Source organism: Anguilla rostrata, chromosome 5 (assembly GCF_018555375.3).
Source record: "Anguilla rostrata isolate EN2019 chromosome 5, ASM1855537v3, whole genome shotgun sequence".
NCBI classification, from domain to species: Eukaryota; Metazoa; Chordata; class Actinopteri; order Anguilliformes; family Anguillidae; genus Anguilla; species Anguilla rostrata.
Window position 1 is genome coordinate 64,085,000 of NC_057937.1, and position 23,146 is coordinate 64,108,145.

At 39.2% G+C, this 23,146-nt stretch overlaps 2 long non-coding RNA genes across 2 annotated transcripts; one reads left to right on the forward strand and one right to left on the reverse strand.

Moving 5' to 3' along the window:
• The first annotated feature begins 566 nt into the window (after positions 1 to 566).
• LOC135255982 (uncharacterized) lies at positions 567 to 13,948 on the forward strand. The gene is made up of 3 exons (XR_010330342.1): positions 567 to 1,513; positions 12,207 to 12,229; positions 13,828 to 13,948. It is a non-coding gene; the product is annotated as an uncharacterized LOC135255982 (long non-coding RNA).
• Positions 4,734 to 21,615, reverse strand: LOC135255980 (uncharacterized). Its single transcript, XR_010330340.1, has 4 exons — positions 21,536 to 21,615; positions 6,584 to 14,408; positions 5,344 to 6,360; positions 4,734 to 5,233 (listed from the first exon to the last, which is right to left on the reverse strand). It is a non-coding gene; the product is annotated as an uncharacterized LOC135255980 (long non-coding RNA).
• Between the last annotated feature and the right edge of the window lie 1,531 nt (positions 21,616 to 23,146).

Consider the following 23,146-nt stretch of genomic DNA (forward strand, 5'->3'; position numbering starts at 1 on the left):
CAGAGTTCTGTTTTTCTTGAAGGAAGAGAAAATCAAAGATATGACACCAATTACAGGTACCCCTATGAATGTTTAAATCAACATTTGGCTTTAAATAAGGGATACCATTATTTCTCAAACTCAATAAACATCCAGATTGTGTAGCACCAAATGCAATTGCTTAGCAAATTCAAGAGACACTGGAATTTTGTTTTTTGCCAGAAATTCTGAATATGTGACCTAAACGTCAATTTTTATGAAACAATTGTGTTACCAATGTAACTTTAACCCAACTATCAAATCACATTTTTTTATGCTTATAATATTTTATTGATTTTTGTTCCAGATTAAGTATCTTAGAGAGGAAAAGTGCTAATAGATGATAAACCAGGATAACACGCTTGTGGGAAATTGGTGTCGCCAACTGCAGTTAACCACATTTATATCCAGCGTTACTACTTACTTACCCATCTTTTATTTGGCTACCTTACTCTCCAAACTATTTATCCCTCAACCCCCCCCCCCCCAAAAAAAAACGAAGGTTTCAAACGAAGCCTACGCCACTGTCTGTAGGTACATTGCCATGGTCTGCCAAGTGCCGGTCTGATATTCACCCTGGCAGGAAAAGTTAAAGCGCAGTTTAGTCGAACGTAAAATGTCTTTGTAAAATCTGATATGTGAGAAAAATAATTAAAAATAAACAAGCAGAATGATGGCCAATTGAGGACAGACTGCAAATAACTGGACACACGGCGAAAACAAATCATTACTAAGACAGGAAAGGGAATATTTCAAACAACATTGATGGTAGCCTATAGTCCGTGAATGTTTCCAAGCAAGCACACGCCATAATGACAATACTGTCAGAAGGTTGGACGTGTTTAAGTGGCCTCAGCAAGGTTGTAATCACATTTCTACTAACGTTAGTCTAGTAAAAACAAAAAAAAACTTGTCACAAAGTAGGTTTACAACCAGCTAAGCACTATCCAAAAATTCCAAAGTTGCTTAGGTGGCTACCTAGTTACCTTAACACAACCTCCGCGACCGAAGGTTTAATACCAACGGAGCAGTAACGACTGTTATTTAGCTGACAAGCTCGTTTCTATTTCGAAACACTGTGCTTCAGCTTTGTTGTAAGTATCTCGCTTATTTAACGTAGCAGCTAGCTAGTCATATATTATGTTTGAACTGTTTTATAATAAGGTCGAGCTTACGTTATTAACCAGCTAGCTTAGTCTCTACATTTTTAAATATTCTAGCTAGCCAGCTAGCTAAGAAAGTTTGTTTCATTGGGCTGTGGTTAGCGAACGTTAGCTAACTTTAGTCACGGTAATTTATTATGACTACTTTTAGTCTGATGTAGCGAGCTATCATTGAGATTTGCGGACTATAACGTCATACAGTTCGTCCCTGTGTCATACATCAAGAATTTTAAATCAGAAGGACTTTGACAAAAGAAGAAACATCTCACGCTCTGGAAAAAACATCCCCTGAGGCACAACGTTTTGCTACAAAGCCATTTTAAAGCTTGCAGGTAAGATGTAGCGATCACTTCATGTGTAGATAACCATGAATTTTGGTATATATAAAGATTTCAACGAGATGCTAAACTTCCAATATCTGAAATAGCTGTGTTAATGCTCTCTTTCGTAGTTCTTTGGAGGTGTGATTTCTCAGCCCAATTTCCTTAATATTTTCCCTGTAAATTTCCTTATTATTTCCCTAAAAGCACGATGCTCATAACCAGAGATGGGCAGTATTTCTGTTACTTGTATTTGAAATACGTATTTCAATTACTTTTGAGTATTTTGTAAATTGTATTTGACAGGGCTGAAAAAATTCAAATGTAATTTGTAACAAGGTACTTTAGAGTTGAGTAATTTTGTATTTTCAAAATACTCAAAATACTTTCTCCGTGATTCCTAAAAAAAAATCATGCAAATACATCTTAAAATGAAGAACAATACACTTAGACACACTCAGGCATGGTGATTTTGTAAGCCCACAATACTCAAAGTATTTCTGTAATCAAGTTCATCTTCTGTGAAGTTCGCTCTCCCCCCCCCATGCTTCCTCCTGCCTCAACCAGTGCAGTGCACTGTCTGTCAAGGTCAACATTTTATCTGAACTGTAGTAACTATATAAAATATATCTTACTTTTTAGAATGTACACGTTGAAAGCCATAGTTAAAGGCTAAAGATAAAAAACAATCGATACATTTGTGGCTAAAGAAATGAGTGAGCCAGCTAGCCAGCGAGCTAGCTAGCTAGGGATACTGGCAGCAGCTGAGCTGTCTGTGGGAGGGCAAGACAGTGTAAACAAACTTGTCACGGCAGACAGACCTGTCAGATCTATGCTGATCTGCGCAGCGTTGGGTGAGCAGTATAAACTGTGAATGTAGCTGTGTTATGATCCACATTTTGCGATAAAAATAAATTATGCAGTCCTTCAAGCAAAGCAGAGTTCCTGAATTTTGTGTAGATACATTTTGCTGATTGTAGTGACACAAATGAGCTGCAATTTTTTGGGTGCACCTAAATTATGTGCTGGTGCAAATGAAAAAAAAGTTAGGTGCACCAGTGCCACCAATGTAAAAAGTTAGTCTGGAGCCCTGTAGGCTGGTGCATAGCTAGTGGTTAGCAAGTTAGCTGTCAGTTGGGTAGCTCATGGGAAGAGGGAGATTGGGAGCTTGTACACATTTTATGTTTATGATAACTTTACCATGTAATAGTACTTTTTCTTAAGTACCGTTTTTGTTTACCACCACTGGTGATTTGTGCATATCCTTTTTACCCACAGGTTTTATACTGTGCATGTTAGATTGCTAAATGACAGAAGATTAATTAAAAAATGAAGCAGGCAGTTAGTAAAAAAGCTCTGTTGAAGCATTTAATCCAAGTATTTGAGCACAGCCTCTTGTTATTTCTAGTGATTTCTTCATTTCAAATCCAAGAAGAAAGGTTGAACAGTAAAGTGAAATCTGTCTGGCATTTTGGGGATGTACTGTGTGAAAATGGTGTGAGTGTTCTCGTGTGCACACGTGGATATGTGTGCAAGTGTGTTTATGCCTGCGTAAAATATGTACATACACAGTACAGGCATATGCATATACAGTAGCATTCTACTTTCTGTGCTTCCTTCCTGTATGGTTCAAACTCTCACCAGAGCCTTGTGTACATTATAAAAATCTGAATGTTCTGCCATTTTTAACAGATTCAGAATACCCAATGTTACAAATATATTTTCCTGTATTTTAAAAATACAAAATAGCCTACATGTATTTTATCTTGATACATTTTCTGGCTCCAGTATTTTGTATTTTATTTTGATACATTTAGTTGAGGGGTATTTTGTATTTTGTAACAAGATACATTTTGATGTATCTTTGCCCATCTCTGCTCATAACCACTTTTGTTCAATTTCTCTCTTGAGCCCTATCTCCCTTTTACAAGCAAATTACAGCCTTTGCTAACACGTAAGGAAGACCGCAAAACCATCAAATCATATAGCCTAACGCAACCTATTTAAGGTGGACCGGAATTTTCGAATCGGGAGCCAACTTCAGCACCGTCGATTACAGGGTGGACACTCCATATTAATGCCCATAATTTTGAATGAGATGTTCGATATCAGATGTCCGCACACATTTGGGCATATATCGGCATACATATTTCCTACATCGGCTGTTATCGGCAAATCGTTCTTCCTGTACTTTAAGATAACGGAATCGGTCATTTCATATCGGTCGACCTCTAGTGCAAACAGTGGATGGTGCCATAGCCTTAGAAAGAGCTCAGTAATTTTATTCTCTAAATATCTCAGGTGGTAAATTATTTGACCACTCTGTTAGGCCTGTAAAAGTTAATAAATCGTACTGTACATTTCTCAGTTTACTTCCATGTATAATTCAGGACTGTGTTGGGTCACAGCTTCATGTACAAGAAAAAATCTGGGTCTTGAAGCAAAACCAGTTGAGAGCCACTGTTGAATTCCAGTGTCTGGATGTGACTTGGTCTGCTTTTTGCTAAGGCATTATGACAGGGGTCGGCATCTAATTTAGCTTTGGGTCATGAACGTTCCACAAAGTTTCACAAATATTTTACGTAAATTACAAATAGAATTATTGGTTCACAAAGAAATGTAGCTGATATACAAATAAATGTGGCTGGTTTACAAATAAATGTAACTGCTTTACAAATAAAAATAATCTATCTATGAACCAAAGCCGGAGTGTAATTGGCTTATGCAGCAAGACAGTGATCCAAAACACAAAAGCAAGTCTGCATCTGAATGGCTGAAAAGTTATGTCTTGGAGTGTCCTAGTCAAAATCCTGACTTGAACACAATCGAGATCCTGTGGCAGAACCTGAATGAATTTGACGCTAGTTTGTTTGAATGAAAGTATTTCACTCCTGACTCCTCATAATTTTTGGAAAGACCGGAGACTAGTGCTGACAGAAAAGAATTTGGGGTGGAAGCACTCTCTTGATTTCACCGGTCCTCACTTTCTCACCAAATGGCCAAAGGGCGCAGACAGTGGTTCACATTCCAACTTGTGTACGTTGGCCTGTATTCTCTCCTCAATTAATTCCAAAGGCTACTGAAATACTCCAAATCTCAAAAAGCTACATAGGCAAGTGCTTTCTTACAGTAAGCATATCAATGCACAGTGTGCATTGTATTTATTTATAGGTCTGTGACGTGGACTGCTTTTTATTAATGCATATGTTCTGAAAAGACAAGCAAGACAAAATATCTTTTGATGAAGTTTAATATAATAATGAAAACAGGAAATAAGAGAAAGAAAAATACATCCCTTTCACCAGTATTTAATTCTACAGTGAGATTCTATGCTGGCTTTTATATGATTCATCTCTGGGAGAGGCTATCTTGCAAGTTATAAGCAACTATTAAACAAACTATTTTTTCTTGTTTTAGAAGAATATTCATGTTATAGACCCAAATAAAAACATCCCCTATATAAATTTATCAGAATAAGGAAAAGAAAGTTTCAACTTTTAAAAAAAGGACAGTACAGAAAAAGCCTTTCAGACTGTGCGCTGCTCATTATCCTGAAATTCATGATAATTGGAAAGCTAATTTCCTGTATTTTATTTTCTATAGACTCTGAGTTGTGCATTGAGCTGTGCTGGTAAAGCACCCATAAGAAGTAAATGCAATTTAAAATGGATGTTGCAGTGATTTAATCTACTTCACCTTCAGATTAATTTAGGGTTTGTGCTACATTCTGTACTGATCATTGTAAACAGTGTGCACGCTCCCACATAGATCAGAGAAATTCAGAAGTGGGCTCTGCCAATTGAGAGCTCACACATGGGGGTGGAGTCAGGGGTCGCTGGCACAGCTTGGAGTTGGTATTTCATGGAATAAAAGATGTTCTGAGGGCAGTGCAAAGTTCATTGGTCTTGGTTGCTTTTGATTGGTCACACGGTCAAGATGCAAGGCTCATGAAAACTTGTTCTCATGAAGACAATGATATGTTAACTAGCATATATGCAAGCAGGGAACTGTCTGATAAATGATTAGAATATGTTTGATTAGCATTATGGAATCACATATAATTTGGTGCAGAGTGCAGTATTAAGCCATATATATCTAGCTAAATCTAGCTAAATGGCTAATGATCAGGCCTAAAATGTAATTCTAGTTACCAAATAGCTTGAATGTTGAGCATTATCTGTTAAATAGAATTAGTGAGAAAAAGTGAATTATAAACCCTTGACCATTATCAAGCACGCAACCTTTATCAAAATGGTAGGTAAGCTATTTCAACTTGAAAGACTGGTCTTAAAATTATGTTTTAGTAAACTAGCCAATAACCACTAAATTAGTAAGCTAACCAAGAGTAGCAAAAATAGGAAACTGCTTAACCTAAAATATAAGCCTAGCTAACAAATGTTAATGTTAGACTCTGTGAAAGTCAGCTGTGTTAATATGTCATGAATTCCCATATACATGAGCCGAATGGTATACAGTTTATATCTGAGAGTAGATCATGAACAATTCTGCTGAAGTTAGCTGGCCAGGCAGTTCTAGTTTACTAGTAATTTATCATTCGCTAACAGAGCACACACACAAGAGGTATTATAATTTCAGCTAGCCATTTTGATAATGTTGACCTGTTACTAATTAATGTTCATTACTCTCAGGAATTCAAAATACATTTAACCTGCAATGGCTTGTACAGCTTAGCAGTTAGTCAGCATTATGCATACAAGAATACAGCATTCATGGACTATGCATCCTATTCCTTACATCAAATCCAATCAAAAACCTCTTCCTGTAGAGCCACTCATCTGCAATTCATCTGGCCTTTAACACCCTCTGGTCAGTCCCCCGCTCATGTGTGGCCACTCCCACTGCAGAAAAAGCACAAATCAGTGAACATGAGCCACATATCAAGCACTTCACCAGCTCATTCTGCTTAAAGAACTGCTTGCATGTAGACAGAAAATGTGGAGTTAATTTTTATGTCTTCACATGACAATAGAAATGATCGTTTGTGTAAATGTTTTGGTAAAACTTCTTTTGGAAAAAATATGGCTTTTTATCCAAATATTTCTGTGAGATTTTGGACGTTACCTTTTTTACACGGATCTGGTGACTTGTTTCCTGTGGGGATCATTTGGATCAAGGTATCTTTTAGTGTTGATCCAGTGTAGAAGGTTTTGTTGAGTGTCTGGTTTTATTATATCTGTTTTCTTTTCCAGGAGTTTGAACCATGCGTTTACGAATGTTGTTGCATGCTTTGGAAAAGTGTATTTAAAAGTTTCCAATCTGGTCAGACTAATGTCTTCATCCTGAAAATTTTTTCGCAGCATAAATGTTGGCATTGCACTTAGGATCGTCAGTTTGAAGGTGCCCTCAGCATCATCCCTGCTCATGGTTTGAGCCAATAACTTCTTGAGCTCTGGAGATCCTGCAGTTGGGAACTTATTATATCGCTCATATGGTGCGTAAACAACTGGAAGTTGACATTTTGCATGTTTCGATAAGTCTGTTGCGACCTCAAACATTGCATTAGTTAATTTGCTGCCTGAATAAAAATTTTCTGCTACCAGTACAGTGTTCTTTGGTGGTTGACTATCTCCATTAATGATTATTCCAGTTGGTATTGCGTCTTTTCCAGGAGATAGCCACTCTTTGTTGATTACCGCAGTCTCACTTGTTTGCTTCATCATATTCATAATTTTTTCTTTTATGGTTACTTTGTCGTCTAATGCTGAAACTCCCTCTGATATGAACCAGGACCCTATTATGAGTTCTTCAATCCATTCTTCACGTTGGATAAAAACCTCCCAAAGTTTTGGGTCTTCCTCAAGGGCCTCAGCTTCTTTAGATCTCAGGTCACCTGCTGCATCAGCAATGTCTTTCTCACTGGCGCCTGGATTCATGCCATGTGCCATAGCGTGATACAGGTCGCCTTTTTCTACACTCACTGTCTTGCCATCGATGACCACATCATAATGTCCATCTGGGTGTTCATCACTTTTGGGTCTATAGACAAGTGTCACAGTTTGACTGGCATCTTCATTTTTGGGGTCCAGCTCCTGCATTTTGGTCAGCTTTCCATCTTTTCCCTCTGTTAAGATCACAACTTTAGTACCAGTGACGTCTGAGAGGATATTGATATCAGCAGTACTACCATTTGCCTCTGAATCCTTGACCTTTTCTGCATGCAACTTTGCTTGTTCTGCTTGCACATCTCCTGGCATGTGTTTACCATATGTACCCTCCTGTGAAGCTGCAATTAGTTTCTCAGTGTCCTCGGTTTTTAAGCCTGAGCTCAAATGATTTGAAATAACATCATTTACTTTGCCTTGAGCAATAGAAACCATATGACTGGAGAACTTCTGGTGAAACAAGTCAACTAAAGCTTTTGCCAGTAAAGTGCCGATGCTGTCAATTATTTCCTCCCTGAAGCCATTCAGCGTCTTATTCTCTGAATCGGATAGATCACTTGCCTTCACTTTCTGTTGTAAACCTTTTTTCTTATGAAACCCTTCCAGCCCTTCACACAGACCTGTGAAGTATTTGCCTGAGAGGGTGACCACTGCTTGTACAGCATCTGCTGCCAGTGCTCCCATATGGGCCACTTGGATAGCAGTCAGAATGGCTTTTGTTTTTCCTCCAGTGTCTTCCTTTACAGCATCAAGCACATTGTAGATGGATGAGCTAAGCTGGTTCTGCCAACTAAGGTCTTCAGAATATGGTGCTAATGCAGTGGTGCTTAGCTCTGTGAAAATGGACAATAATTGATTCTTCATTATGTTGTCTGTGAAAAGGTCATTAAATTCCTGTTTATTGTCAATGTGAGAGAGTATAACTGAATCTGTTATTGCACGCAGGGGATCCTTTTCCATATTGGACTTCACTTCGTCATTGATTCCCTTTTTCACTGCCTTTTCTATTTCCTCCAGTATTTTGCCAATTATTTCATTCTCTGCCCTCTCAATTCCATAGGCGGCTGTTTCCTCAACAATTTTTTTAGCAGTGACTTTTACTGCATTCTTCATATTGGTCTTCATAGCAACACTAAAGCCCTCTTTAGCCTGACTGGCAAAGAACTTCGGCATTGCCTTTAGCTGTTTGCCAAATCCCTTCATTAATGTTTTAGCAGCTTTGAAGCCCTTTGAAACCAGCTTTCCAATTCCAAACCCAATGAGAGAGACGCCAATAGAAATGGCTTTATCTATTGCCCATGATTGCCAGCTGAATTCTCCTGTTATCATAGACTCTACGCCAGTGATACAGTCTGAGATTCCTTCAGCGATGAGCCCCATACCCACTTGGGCTAGTGTCCCAAATGTAAATGCAGTGAGCAGTGCCCCTGCTACAATCTGTGCAAGTCCAAGAAAGAACACCACCAGAGCTTCCCATGGGAAACGAGGCTCCTCTTCCACAGTAAAGATGTATTTCAGACCTCGATCGTAGAGATTGAAGGTTTCCATTTGGAGCTCTTCTTCATCATCTGACACCAGAGTAAAAACTGGAGCTTTCTTTGCAAGAGCATCTCTCCCCTTTCCTTTAATTTCTTCCAATTTCTTGATGGCATCATTCATGTTTTTATCAAGATAACTGAGCATGTTACACTTGGTGGAGTACTGTTTTTCAAGGCTGCTTTTCTCACTCTTTGCAGATTTGGGAGCTGACATTTTTATAAAGTTCAGACCTGTCATGCATTCCTCACTAAGGTACTTCAGAGACTCTTTTGCCTTCTTCAGATCATTTGTGGCTTGAGTGAGATAATCACCTGATTGCTTCTTTATAATGCAGTATGAGTGGTTGTAAAATGCTATAGCTGCCCAACTCTCATCTAGTGCTGTGGCTTTTTTAAAGAGTCTGGCACTGACATCCCATTTTTTGTCCTTCATTGCAATATTCCCAAACTTGACGTAGTGATAAATACTAGAAGAGGGGGAATTCTGACTTTCAGTCTGCTTTTTTGCAAATGCCAAATCAGCTCTCAAGCTCTTCTGCAGTTCATGTCTCTTCAACTGTTCAATTTCTTTGGAGTGTGTTTGTAGCCAAATCCCCCAATACTCATTCATGATGGAGACAATAGCCTTCTGTTCATCTTCTTCTGTGCTGTTATAAATCACTTTAAGTGTTTCGCAGTATTCAGAAAACAAGTCTTCTCGCAGTTTCATTTCATCAATGTCCTTCTGCATGTCCTGAACCTTCTCTACTGCAAGACTATTCCGAATGTTCTTAGCTTCCTCCATAGAATATACTGTCCTGTAACACTCTTGTAGATGATCAGTAGACATGATTATCTGAGCCGATCCAGGGTTACCTTTGCGTGCGGTTCGCCCAAAGGCCTGGCGTTCCACTCTTTCATTCTCAGAAAGGAAGGAAAGGATCACAAATAATCCTCCATTTTTATTCACGTCTTTGGTGACTTTTATATTTGTCCCACGCCCTGCAAGGTTTGTGGCAAGCACTACATCACCTGGATTCAGTTTTTTCTGTATTTTGCTCAAACTGTCCGAGTCACTGCGTGAGTATTGTATGATTTCACCTGGGATGCTGTCTTTTAGCTCATCATATAGATCACTAACTCTATTGATAGTTTCACAGATCACAAGGGCTGCTCTTCCTCCTCTTTGGGAATTTGAAGTAATTTCATCCAAAAGCACTCGTTTCATTTCTGATTTCCATTCTTTAGTTGAGGACTTGAGAATACCTTTAACCTCAAATAACTTTTTCCTGCTGAATGATGGCATTTTGCAGGCAGAGAGACTTGGATATTGGTTATTCAAAAACATCATGTCTGATCTGCTCCCAAGTGTGCCTGTCAATCCATATATTTTTCCATTGTACTTTTCAAAAAATGAAACATTGGAAACATAGTTTGTCACTGCAGTCATTGTGCTTATTTTAATTTGGTGTTTAATCTCAACAAATTGTTGCAGACCTTCACCCCATTTCTTATTCAGTTCTATAGTACCTGTAGCTTTGAAATCCACCGGATAGATATGGTCATCTTCCACAACATATTCCTGCCCTTTTTTCAGCCTCATGGCTAGAAAGGCATTTTGAACCCATGTTTCTGCTTTATGTTCTACCAGACCTTTTAAAAATCCAGGGATATTGATTTTCTTTTGATTGTTTTCGCATGGAGTGTAGTCCAGTTGACCACAGATTAGTTCTGCAATGGGATTGACGAGAACGTCTTCTGAATCATAGAGAGGACAACACAAGCCATCGCGTATAACAAGAAATTTCAGGTTTTGAATGACTTGCTTGTTCTGGCTAGACTTCCTAAGGCTAAGTGATCCATTGTCATCTAAAAGGTAGACTGTAAACCCATAGGGGACGTATTCCTCAATTTCACTGAAGAAATTTATCTGAGCTTCCACACTCACATTTTTCAGTTTTTCAAGAATTCCATCTTTTTCAGATTTGTAGATTTCCTCTGTAAATCCTTTTGGGACAATGCCGCATTCTTCAGCAATCTGCAAAATGTCCATTGGGTCATCGATTTCAGTTCCCTCTGTGTCCATTGAGTCAAATATGGCCTTGTAGAATGAAGCGGGGGGACCACCTATGAGTGTCTCGTATCCTGCTGACAGGAGACTATACTGGCATACATGGCCCCAGATCATGGTCAGAATAATGTTGAGGTGCTGCATGGAGACCATGGAACTGGACAGGTAGGTCACCTGTATTCCCTGGTCCAGAAGCAGCAAGTCCACTTCATCAATGATGATGCACTTATAGCCGCGATCGGGTCTCACATCCTTCATCTCAAATGTCTGGCGGAGGTGATCTGCAGCATAGGTCTCCACAGTTCCATAGATTATATCCTTCTGGTAGCATTGCTTTCGATCTTTATCTTTAGTTTTATTAGTGTTTGTGTCCACTGTGAGATCAAAGTAGCTGAAAAAGTCAGCGCATTCTTCTGCATCCCTTTGACATAACACTGGAGAGCTGGACAGCACATCTACCTTTTCACCCCTAAGGGCACGCAGTGCTGCAAACATAGCTACAACAACAGACTTCCCTTCTCCGGTGCCCATCTGTAGGAGCTTTCCATTGTTAGCCAAGGCTAAAAAGCACCAGCTTGCCATTTGAGTGCCTCTTGGCCACCAATAGCCCTCAGCTATACGATGGTGTACAGCATTGCATAAGACAGCCAGAATCTCTTGAAGGTCTTCAGTTTTCATGCTATGGCTCAGACTCCGAGCTTGGTTTGCATCTGCATGGTTTTTAATGTCACCAGTTTTAATCAGTTCCTGTACATGCTTTACTATGGTATATGATTTCTCCAGTGTTTCTTCATCGAGGTCTTTCATGGCCCTTATTTCATAAAAGAGGGCCTCAAGACTTTTTTTCTCTCCTTTGAAGCTATTTTGCAAGTGCGTAATTAGATCCTGGGTTCCTGATGAATCTAAGAGCTGAAGGAGAGATTGGTTGTTATCATCTTTCCACTCTGAAGATAATTGATATGTTGTCATCAAATGTAAAATCTTCGTGATTGAAATAAAGCCTTCATCCTGATGGTGGGCAGTTAATGATCCAAGGAGTTTTAAGGTCTCTTTTGGTGGCCAAAGGCCCTGAGCTACAAGATTTGAGACAATCTGCAGAATTTCTTTTGCTGTACTTGAAGCTTGGAATTTCATTGCACTAGCAAGTAAACTCTCAAAACACCATTTGACTATGGGAGAATCACTGTTTTTTTGTTTTTCTGCTTTGCCAACAGCTTTCGTCATAGCCTCAAGAAAGGTAAGAACAAAGGCATCTGTTGATGGCAATTTCTTTCCTGTAAGTGTTTGTGAGAGGTTCATAACTTTCATGTCTACATTGTCCTTTAGGTCAGTATGGAGCACATTGAATATTTCCATAATAAATCTGTTCCTCAATTCGTTTCCTTCATTGGAAAGTTTACCCATGAGACTTTTCAATACCTTTGCCACAGAGCCCAGGGTCTTATTCTCCTTGAGCTTTGAAAATGTCAGATTATGGCCAGCACTGAGACATCCATTTTCTATGATAAATCCACGAATATGCTGAGGGCATCTTCCTTCCATCACCTCTAAGCTGTATTGAAAGAAATCAGTGATAAAGTCTTCAATGCCACCATACACAATGTCTGCTTCATAAATATCACCATATGACTCATTAGTTTTCCTCCTGTTTGTGTTGAGTGAAATTCCCAGATGCTTGTAGAAGTCGGACCACTCCTTGGTTTCCTGCTCTGAAAGAGCCCCAGAGCTCAGCACAATATCCAGTTTGTTTCCCATGCAGATTTGCATGGCTGCTATCATGGCTGTAACACATGCATCTTCTTCAAACCCAACCATCTTTGGTGGTTGACTTTTCTCAGCAAACACTATTGCACACCAGCTTAACATTTGACTCCGGGATGGCCACCAGCCTTTTGTGCGGAAAACTGCTTTGCACAGCTGAGTCAGGATTTCTTGGATATGGTCATCACCAATGTTCTCAATTTTGTAGTCTCGTTTTAAAACTTGTCCATCTGTTGGGTCATTTTGTGAATGCTGAAGGGTGTTCGAAGTCAGGTTTGTGATGTTCAGTACCCTCTTTATCACAGATTCATCCAAATTCCAGTACTCTATTAATCCTGCTAAAGCTTCATAATTGTCCAAATCTTGGTTTTCAAGGGTCTCCTGGAAAATTTTATAAAAATCTTCAGGACCAGACAAGTCAATAGCTTCAATGAGAGATCTTTCGCAGTTATCTTTCCACACTGGAGATACATCATACACTTGCAGTAAAGTCAGGATTTTTGTTATTGAAGCATCCTCTGTATATTTCTCTGACAATAATTTGAGGAGAGTCAGTACCTCTGTGGGGTTCCATCCATTTGTTTGCATAAGACTGAGGTGCATTTCAGTGACTTCTTTGTGGGTTTCTTTGCCATTGAGATGTGTGAGTATGGAAAACAGGACCCTTAAACACTGGATTTCCATCCTTAAAACAAAAACTGAGGCCATTCCAACTACTTTCTGAAGTGACACTGTGAGAGTGCAGAGGAAGTTTAGAACAAAGCAAGTCTCAGCAGAAAGGTCACCCTCAGCCCATCGTTTGGCGATGTGTACTGCATCAGTGCCTGAGTCATCATGGTCAGTGAAAAAATGCACAAGGCTCAAATACAGGGCTTGAGTGAGCAGGAAATTCTCAAAAATATTATCTGCTGATTGGCTGATGTTCTGCACCAGAGACTGCACATGATTGGAGACACTTTGCAGGGAAACTCCCTCAGATGTCCCCAGAGACAGGGTACACAGCTGTGTGATAAATACCTGTGCGTGCTGTAAGGTTCTGAGTGGTGGGCGAGCATTTGTCCATTTCTCAAACAGAAGGCTGTCCAGGGCCGACATAATCTGTCCCAGCTGACCATCTGCCAGGTGGCTGAGACTGAGGGTTGTAACTTGGGTGTCACATTGGGATGAGAGGACTTCTAGGAAGTCGTCACTAAATTCATCTGGCTCCTCAGGTGAAAACTCATCCAGCTGCTGTTTTAATACAGATTGCTTACGCTCAAATTCCACTGACTTTCTGCTCAACTGCTGTTGCTCCTGTTGCTGTTCAGCACGTTGTTGTGATTGCTGCAGTCTTTGGCTCAGTTTTTCTCTTCTTTGCTGCTGTTCCTGCTGTCTCTTCTTTTCTTCTCTTTCCCAGATTTTCTTATAAAAGCAGTCACTACAGAAGTACGGAGAATGACCCATCTGCCTGAAGTATTCACCTCCATTGAACACATATACAATTCTGTTATCAATAGTGCGTTTATAATAATCTGAGAACGCTTTGCAGGGAGGCAGTACTGAGTTACACCTGTCACATCTCAGCCTGTCGCCCATGTTGGCTTCTGTTGGTTGTTTGTTCCCCATTTTTTATTCTTCTTCAGCTAAGCTGAGGAATAGTTTTGCAAAGTATTTTTCTGAAAGATATAAAAAATTGTTCATGTTAATTTTTCAATGAAAATGTCATTATTTACACAGCATTCATTCATCCAGTAAATCAAATTATCAATTAGATGTCGGTGGGATTTTAATAGCAAACAGGGAAAGTGACCATTTCACAGGCTAAGAGAGAGGCAAGCCTGGGTTATGTTTCTAAAAAATCCTGTCTGAGAAGTAAAATTCAGATGGGAGGAGGTTAAGTGCTATTAATCGTACCACCGATGCCCCCGACCACAATAAGACAGAGATGGTGTAAGAGTAGCAGCCAACAAAATACTCAAGTCTTTGCAGTGAACATTTTATTAAATATATACATAAATATGCATGAATTATTGTAATTCTTGTATTTGCAATCATATTATTTGCTTGTAATCATTATGATTACTGATACTGTCTGCTTTTTGTCAGCACCAAGACCAACTCCAGCACTTCAGCTAGCTAAAGCTGTAGTTTACCACATGCTACAGGCTAATTTGCACCATGAATTTCATTACAAAACAACTAGAATGTGGGTGATGGGTTCTCAAAAGAAGACACCAGTGTCCAGGGTCATGTGACGAAGTATAAATCAGGCTTAAATGCGCACTCTTCTTGTCAAATAAATACATACAAATGACTAAATAAAATAATTATTGCCTTTAGTAAAGCTTTGCCCCTGCACTTTATGACTATCTGTTTACTCTGTTTGCACCAATTGCCTGAATACGCTGTCACTCTTGTGAACAAATACTATCCATCTGACTCCACGAGTGAGGCTGTTGTTTATGAGAACGAGTTGGTATCAGCTATGATGTCTGCTGTGTGGAACATACACAAAGTGGAATCCAAAAGCAACCCTACGGCCACTTGCAACATTTGCAATGCTAGTGTTTCAAAGGGCGGCATTAGCACAGCTTCTTACAATACAACAAATTTGATAAATCATCTGAGGAACCTTGAAGCATTGATTAAAAAAAAAAATCTACTTGGACATTTTGGATGTTATCTTAAAAACTGCAGGCTGCACATAGGGCTTTTGATTACTATTCAGTATTTGAATGTTATTCAGCCTTTAACACTTTTCTGTGTTCATGCTCCCAGTAAAAACAGTGATAGTGAAATTGATTAGAATTTTGATTGATCGTATTTTGGCTTTAACACCTAGCTGCTTCAGAGTCTGTAGCCCACCATTTGATAATGGTGCATTTGGAGACCATAAAACAAACATTAATATTGTGTAACTGTGTTTAGGCCTATTCTTTCTGAAGCTGATTATTTATTTTTTGTAAAATTTATCTTGCTTGCCCAGGTAATTGTTTTACTGATTTTAAGATGAGCTGGGTGTTTTTGTGCACAGGCTAGATGTTGAATAATTTTCAAAAGAGAAATAACCAAAAATATCTGTATCATATTTATTTATTAATTTATTTATTTAACCTTTATTTAACCAGGAAGTCTCATTGAGATTAAAATCTCTTTTTCAAGAGAGACCTGGCCAAGGTAGCAGCAGTAGGCCTACACAATAGTTACAGACAGTACAACAGTCAACTGAACATACAACAATACACAGAGACAGCTATTCAGTGTCGAGGAACACATAGCATTTCAAAAACATTTACATTCCTCAGTTGCAGTATTTTGTATGAGACTTTTAAAATCACCCAGAGGTATGAGATTAACTAAATTCAGCTCTTCCAAAAAAAAAGCTAAAAAAGAAAAATTCAAAACTGAAAACAAGATATTTGGTCAAACAAAATTACAAAGTAAATGTATTTTTTTCTGATATTAGTTTGAATCGTACAAATTTTTGTATGATTGACTTAGATTACATATTTTTTCTTTAAACTTTTCCATTTTCAGTTATGTTTTTTTGTTTCAATAAAATTTTGGTTGCATTTTGTTCTGAAATATAAATAAAATATTTCCTTAGGAAATAATGATAATGATGATTACATTACATTACATTACATTACATTACAGGCATTTGGCAGACGCTCTTATCCAGAGCGACGTACAACAAAGTGTATAACCATAACCAGGAACAAGTATGACGAAACCCCTAGAGAGAAGTACCGGTCCAAGTACAGGGAACAACCGCATAGTTCAACTTGGACCCTGATGGTTAAACTGATTAACACTAACAACGAGAACGGCAACAACGCAATCTATGGAAAAATAAAAATAAATAAAAATACAAGTAGTCGTTAAGACAGGCGCATCAACTAAGTAACCTATGAAACAGCTGCCTAGTTACAACCCTAAGTTTAGTCATTTACAGGGGGGAAGGGAGGGATGGAGAGAGGTGCAGCCTGAAGAGGTGGGTCTTCAGTCGTCGTTTGAAATGGTTCACAGTCTCAGCTGTTCTGACCTCCACAGGGAGGTCATTCCACCATCGTGGGGCCAGAACAGACAGGAGACGTGTTCTGGAAGTGCAGGTGCGAAGAGGGGGAGGTGCTAGGCGTCCTGAGGTAGCAGAACGGAGGGATCTGGCTGGCATGTAGGGTTTGAATATCTTGTGAAGGTGTGCTGGGGCTGATCCCTTGACTGCCTGGTATGCTAGGACCAATGTTTTGAATTTGATGCGAGCTATAACAGGCAGCCAGTGGAGGGTAGTGAGCAGGGGAGTTACGTGGGAGTGTCTGGGGAGGTTGAAGACCAGACGAGCCGCAGCATTCTGAATGAGCTGCAGGGGTCTGGTGGCAGATGCCGGTAGTCCAGCCAGAAGAGAGTTGCAGTAGTCCAGGCGGGATAGAACCATTGCTTGGACCAGGAGCTGGGTTGAGTAGGTGGTGAGAAAGGGGCGGATTCTGCGGATGTTGTATAGGAAAAATCTGCATGCCCGGGTGCATGCCTGCATGTCCATTTTTGATACTGTTTTGCTCTGCAGAAACACTTCCTTGCTTGCACTGCAGCAGGCAGTAATCATGCACACAAGGGGTTTATCCAGTCCAGTTCATCCAGTAAGCAATAAATCACAATGAATGACAATAAACTACACCTAATGTTAGCATGTAACAATAAAGGCAAACTATCTAACTGCTACTACTATTATATTTAGCTCCTGAGGGGTCGAAAAGTCAGAAAACCTCCAGTCAGAAAGAAGGTGGCGGAATTCCCTAATGTTTCCTAGCCAAGTGCTAAACCGAGGAAAAAAGTAGGAAATTTGGCCCATTTGAGTGAGCAGAGATGACACTACTCTCTCCTTCTAGGGCGCTGGCCTGACCCTCATGTGTTGCCAGGAAAATGACATCTCTCTTGCTAATTTCCATTAATTATGAATCCGAAACGTCTAAAGAAAATAAGTGTTTTAATTTTTTTCACAACTATGGTATGAACAGGATAATATGACGAGACTTGCGTTTATGTGAAACTAATGGACACTGTGTACAGGATGGTTCTTTGCCTCCATGACATGCAGTGAAATTACAAAAAAAAAAAAAACATGCATTATGAAATATATATTTTGATAAAATATTGCTACTTGGCCCCACTGCATCAATATTGTATCATAGAAAAAGTATTACAATACTATGCCATTTCCCCCACCTCTAATCCAAAGTTCATATGATATGCATTCTAATGTTGATTCATAACATCAATGCCAATCTTTTGCCTTAGAAATTCCTTTTATTATTTAGTCCTGCTTATTGAAATATGACCTATACATTCTTTTTAGTAGCTTATGCCTTAAAATAGTCTATTCCTGGGAGAGAAAAAAAAGTTTTATTTTGGGGAAAAAATATGTATCTCTAGTACAGTAGATACCCAAGTTTAGGTGCAACTTTTTCTCACAAGGAAATTCCATTTCTGTTCATTTAAATACAGATGATTGCTAAACATAAGCATACAGTACCAACTGTACCAGCATATCCGCTTGTGTGCATGATTACTGCCTGCTGCAGTGCAAGCAAGGAAGTGTTTCTGCAGAGCAAAATTGTATCAAAAATGGACATCATTATTAAACTTTGGAGCAGAAATTGCTCACATTTTTTATTATATACGTTTGCAAGTGCTAAATGAACTTTTATTTGGTGGAAAACCCTTGACACTTTTTTTTGATTGCATTTTGTTCTGAAATTCAGAACAATGCAACTAAAATTTTCCTGGAATCAAAATACATTACATTTATTTGGCAGACTCTTTTATCCAAAGCAATGTACAAGTCATTGCTATTTAGTAAAATTTATATTTCAGAACAAAATGCAACCAAAATTTTATTCAGTCATTGCTATTATTCAGACATTGCTATTTAGTAAAATTCTAGCTAAGTTAGTTGATAAGAAGTGATTCCACTTCAGGTAGTTCTTTTACGTGTTGTTTATTGCACACATTAGTTAAAAGTACCTTTTTTTCCTCTCCAGTTTCTGCTGCTAGCTGTCTGGAGCCACCTGTGCATTTTTTTTGTGCCATTTTTTCCCCAATTTAGTCGTTATACCAGTACCGTGTGTATCATGGTCCTGGTCCATGCGCTATACTCTGTTGGTCTAGGGAGGGTGTGGATCACCACATGCCTCCTCCGATACATGTGGAGTCGCCAGTCGCTTCTTTTCACCTGGAGGGTGTAACGCGTGCGTAGGTTCGCGCTATCTCCTTCCCTGCTAACCAGACGCCCCGATCAACCAGTAGGAGTCGCTAATGCAACGATCAGGACTCATACCCTCACCGGCTTCCCACCCGCGAACACTGCCAATTGTGTTCATAGAAACGTCTGACCAAGCCGGAATTACTGCTGCCGGGGATTAAACCCGGGTCTCTCTGCGGTGGTTACCTCTAAACTACCCAGACAGCCCCCTCCACCTGTGCATTTTTAAGCTGTGGTCTTGGTGTTTCCGTTGTGGCAGTAACTTACTCTTGACATACAGTGGGGAGAGAGAGGGTTATAGTTAGGGAGTAAAATTGTGGTCAAAGCTGCGTGAAAGTTGTGCAGGACTCCATTTTCTTCAATAGTGTAATAGAAAAAGCGAATGTATCCTAGCATACATTGGGTGGGATGCAGGAATATACCCTGGAAAGATGACCAATCTACCGCCGTGCACACACACCATTCATTCACACACTACCTACCTATGGGTAATTTACGATCTCCATTAACCTAATATAGGGTTTCCACCAGTGTATTGCAAGCCCGGCGGCCCGCTGGGCCTAAATTGACCCCCCGCCGGGCCTAAGCATCGGAGATTTTTTAAAAAATTTTTTAATGTATTTTTAAGATGTTTTTTGAACTACAGTTACAGTGGGGTGGCTTGGTTGGAAAGCTCACCAGCAACATCTGCTGGTTAAAACGTGAACGCACTATAGGAAAACAGCAGGTCTCTTCTTTGCACCTCATTGTGCATAGAGTGACGTTTAACACTTGATGTTTCTAACTATCACAAGCTAACGGTACCTAGCAAGGCACCATTTCTTTAGTAGGCTAACTAACCTCGTTACAAACTGTGTTATCACTTCATCTCGTCAGTAAGCACATTCTTTTTATATTAACTTAAGCAGTGTGTAGGTAATGTTAAACTAGTAGCATGAATGTAACGTTCGATACATTGTAACATTACATGATTTATTAATCGCCATCTAAATAACGACTTCACTTGTTTATTAATAACGTTAGCTTGGTGACATTGATGTGCACGACAACGTGGTCATTTAGCTAACTTTGCTAGCTAGCCAAACAGTCAGTAAGATCCATAGACATTTTGTCGTTGAAATGTGCCCAGTATTCCAAGGCTGTACATTGTTGTAAGATTCAGTAGCCAATAAGTAGGCAGTGTTGCGCATATCCCGCTCTTACAGCTCGTTTCCAGCCCAAACCATGGTAGGGGAGCAAACTTTTTTTTTGTCAGTGACATTTCCTTCTGATATCTACGACGGTAATCGCAAACACAACATTTATTTTGCCTTTTGCATAGCTATTTCCATAGATAAAATCGCATTATTATTATTATTTATTGGTAAAAACATTTCCTTCACATCCAGGGAGATAGCCAACTACTTGCACGTTACATGACATGTGTAGCCATTTAGTAATATGATCGCATTTCAGGCTAGAAAATAACCCATTAATCCAGAGAAATTGCTGAGTTGTCTTAAAATCTTTATCGCAACAGAATGTATCAAGACTGGCATCCCAGATCAAATTTGTTGTGACAGCTGCCGTCCAAAACAAACATCTGAGAGAGGCTGCCTGCGTGCGTGCCTCCCCCAAGGCGTTACGTCATTGTTTTGCAGTGCGCAACTGTCATAAAACATGCTGGCTTTGATAAGCGGAATCGATAAGTTCGAACCCATATAATTCTAATGAATAGGACAACTTGGAACCGGTTTGCGATTCCCATCCCAGCATTCCAAGGCTTGTTGTAAGATTCAGTAGCCAATCAGGACTTGAATACAAGTTTTTTGTAGAGTGCAAAAACTTTTATATTATTTATTTTAATTTAATTTAATTTATTTTGTTGTTGTTGAAAACACAGCATTCCAAGTCTGTGCATTGTTGTCAGATTCTTTGTAAGACTATGCTGTAAATAGTTGTTGATTATTTAAAATGTGTGTTGAATAAATGACTTATTTATAACAACATTCACATTACATAGTTATATTTTCAGATCTCCAGTCAGTTTTTAGCACTGACTTAATGGAATCAGTGTTTTTTATCTGCTTTTTTAAATTCTCGATTCCGTGATTCCGTCTGTGATTCTGTTATCACAGAAACTATAGGGCCCTACCTTAATGCTGCCATCAGTCTGTTGCTGGCCTGCGCCGGGCCCCCATCAAAAAAGACACTTGCCACCGGGCCTAACAACTTTTCAGGGGGAAACCCAGTAATATGTATATATTTTGACTGTGGGAGGAAACTGGAGTACCCAGGGGCAAACTACATGGACCCAGTGAGAACATTCAAACTCCCCACAGAAAGGCCCTAGCAGGGATTCAAACTTGTTAGGCAACAGTGCTATCCACTGTTGCCTTATTATATAAGAGTGTGGTCTTTACCGTATTAAGCACTCATATTTCTACAGTAGTCTAATACAGATATCATCACTATTCAGAATGCAAATTCCTGAAATGTCCTGCACATTTAGACTGTATTTTACACAGAGTCCTATCAGCATATGAAGATTAAAAGTGTACTTACAGGAAAGGAGAATGGAGCCCAGTCCTTTCTGTCACTTGGAGAGGAACTCACAACATTTATTTGCTGAAGCAGGTGACACCCTTCCACTGGACACACCTACTCTCTGAGACACAAGCTTTTTATTGGTTACACCTACTGCACAGGACACACCTACTGTCAGACACAAGCTTTTTATTGGTTACACCTACTGCCCTGGACACACCTACTCTCAGACACAAGCTTTTTATTGGTTACACCTACTGCACAGGACACACCTGCTCTCAGACACAAGCTTTTTACTGGTTATGGCTTCTGTACAGGGCATGCTGACTTTACAGAACACACCCACTCTACTGGATACATCCAGACTTCCAGCATCTATCATAAGTAACCGTGAATCTTCACAGAGTTAACACCTGAAAGGCTAGAAGCGATACCATTAGGTGTTTAAATTTTAAAATTAAAATGACTCTCGACACTGTAATTACCCTTCCCTTCGATGACTTTTCCTAAATAATTGAGCTTAAAATTACTGCATTTTTAATAAAGAAAAATCAAATTAGTAAAGAAATGGAGTTAGTTTGTGCCATTTTCTTCACACAAACCTCCTGCCAGACAATAGGCAGCAGGTGTTGGTACCCAGGTGTGAATGGGCTGCCCTTTCCTCTGGCACACTATTCAGCAACTGAATGACTGATGCTTTTGTGAATTTCTAAAGTGCTATAAGAACTCATTTTGCATGTATAATTACACAACATTCATTGCAATTATGTGATTAAGTTGATAAAATCTTTAGGGTGGGGATGAATAATTGTGGGTATTGTAGTTACAGAAATGATTTAGAACTCCAGAGGTAATGCCTCTTATGTATTTTCAGTTTCCACTGAAATTGAGACTTTGTGCAACTGCATGAAATGTAACAAATTTATTTACTTATTGGTTTATTTGTAAGGGACAAGCTGAAATGCACTGTCCAATGTATAATTTCAAGGAAGTTATACTTATCTTATACAACACATTTGTTAGACCGCACTTGGAGTAGTGTGTACAGTTCTGGGGACCGTACTACAAGAAAGATATAGAGGCTCTGGAAAAGGTTCAAGGAAGAGCAATCAAATTGATTCCTGTTATGAAAGATAAAAGCTATGAGGAAAGACTTAAGATGCTTAACCTCTTCAAGCTTAGTAAAAAGACTCAGGACTGATTTTATTGAGGCTTTTAAATTCACAAAGGGTTCAACAAAGTGAACTACAAGCGATTCTTCAGGTTGAGTTCTGTTAATAGAACAAGGGGACATGAATGGAAATTTGCTAAAGGTAAATTCGGTACAAACATTAGTAGGATGTTTTTTACGCAGTGGTCAAAGTGTTGAATAGCCTGCCAGGTCACATAGTATAGCCAAGTATTGAAAATCCCCAGTTACTATCTAGTTTGTAGGTAATCAGAGCACCAATTTAGTCAGGAAAATGGTGAAAATTGTTGGGCTGAATGGCCTATTCTTGTCATTATGTTGTGTTATGTTATGTACTGTGCTTCTAGCCAAAGCTATTTTCCAACATCAGTCCCTTAGTGAGCAAAGATGATCCACACGGTCAGTAAAATTAGCACTGTCAAAATATTTTTACAGTGCAA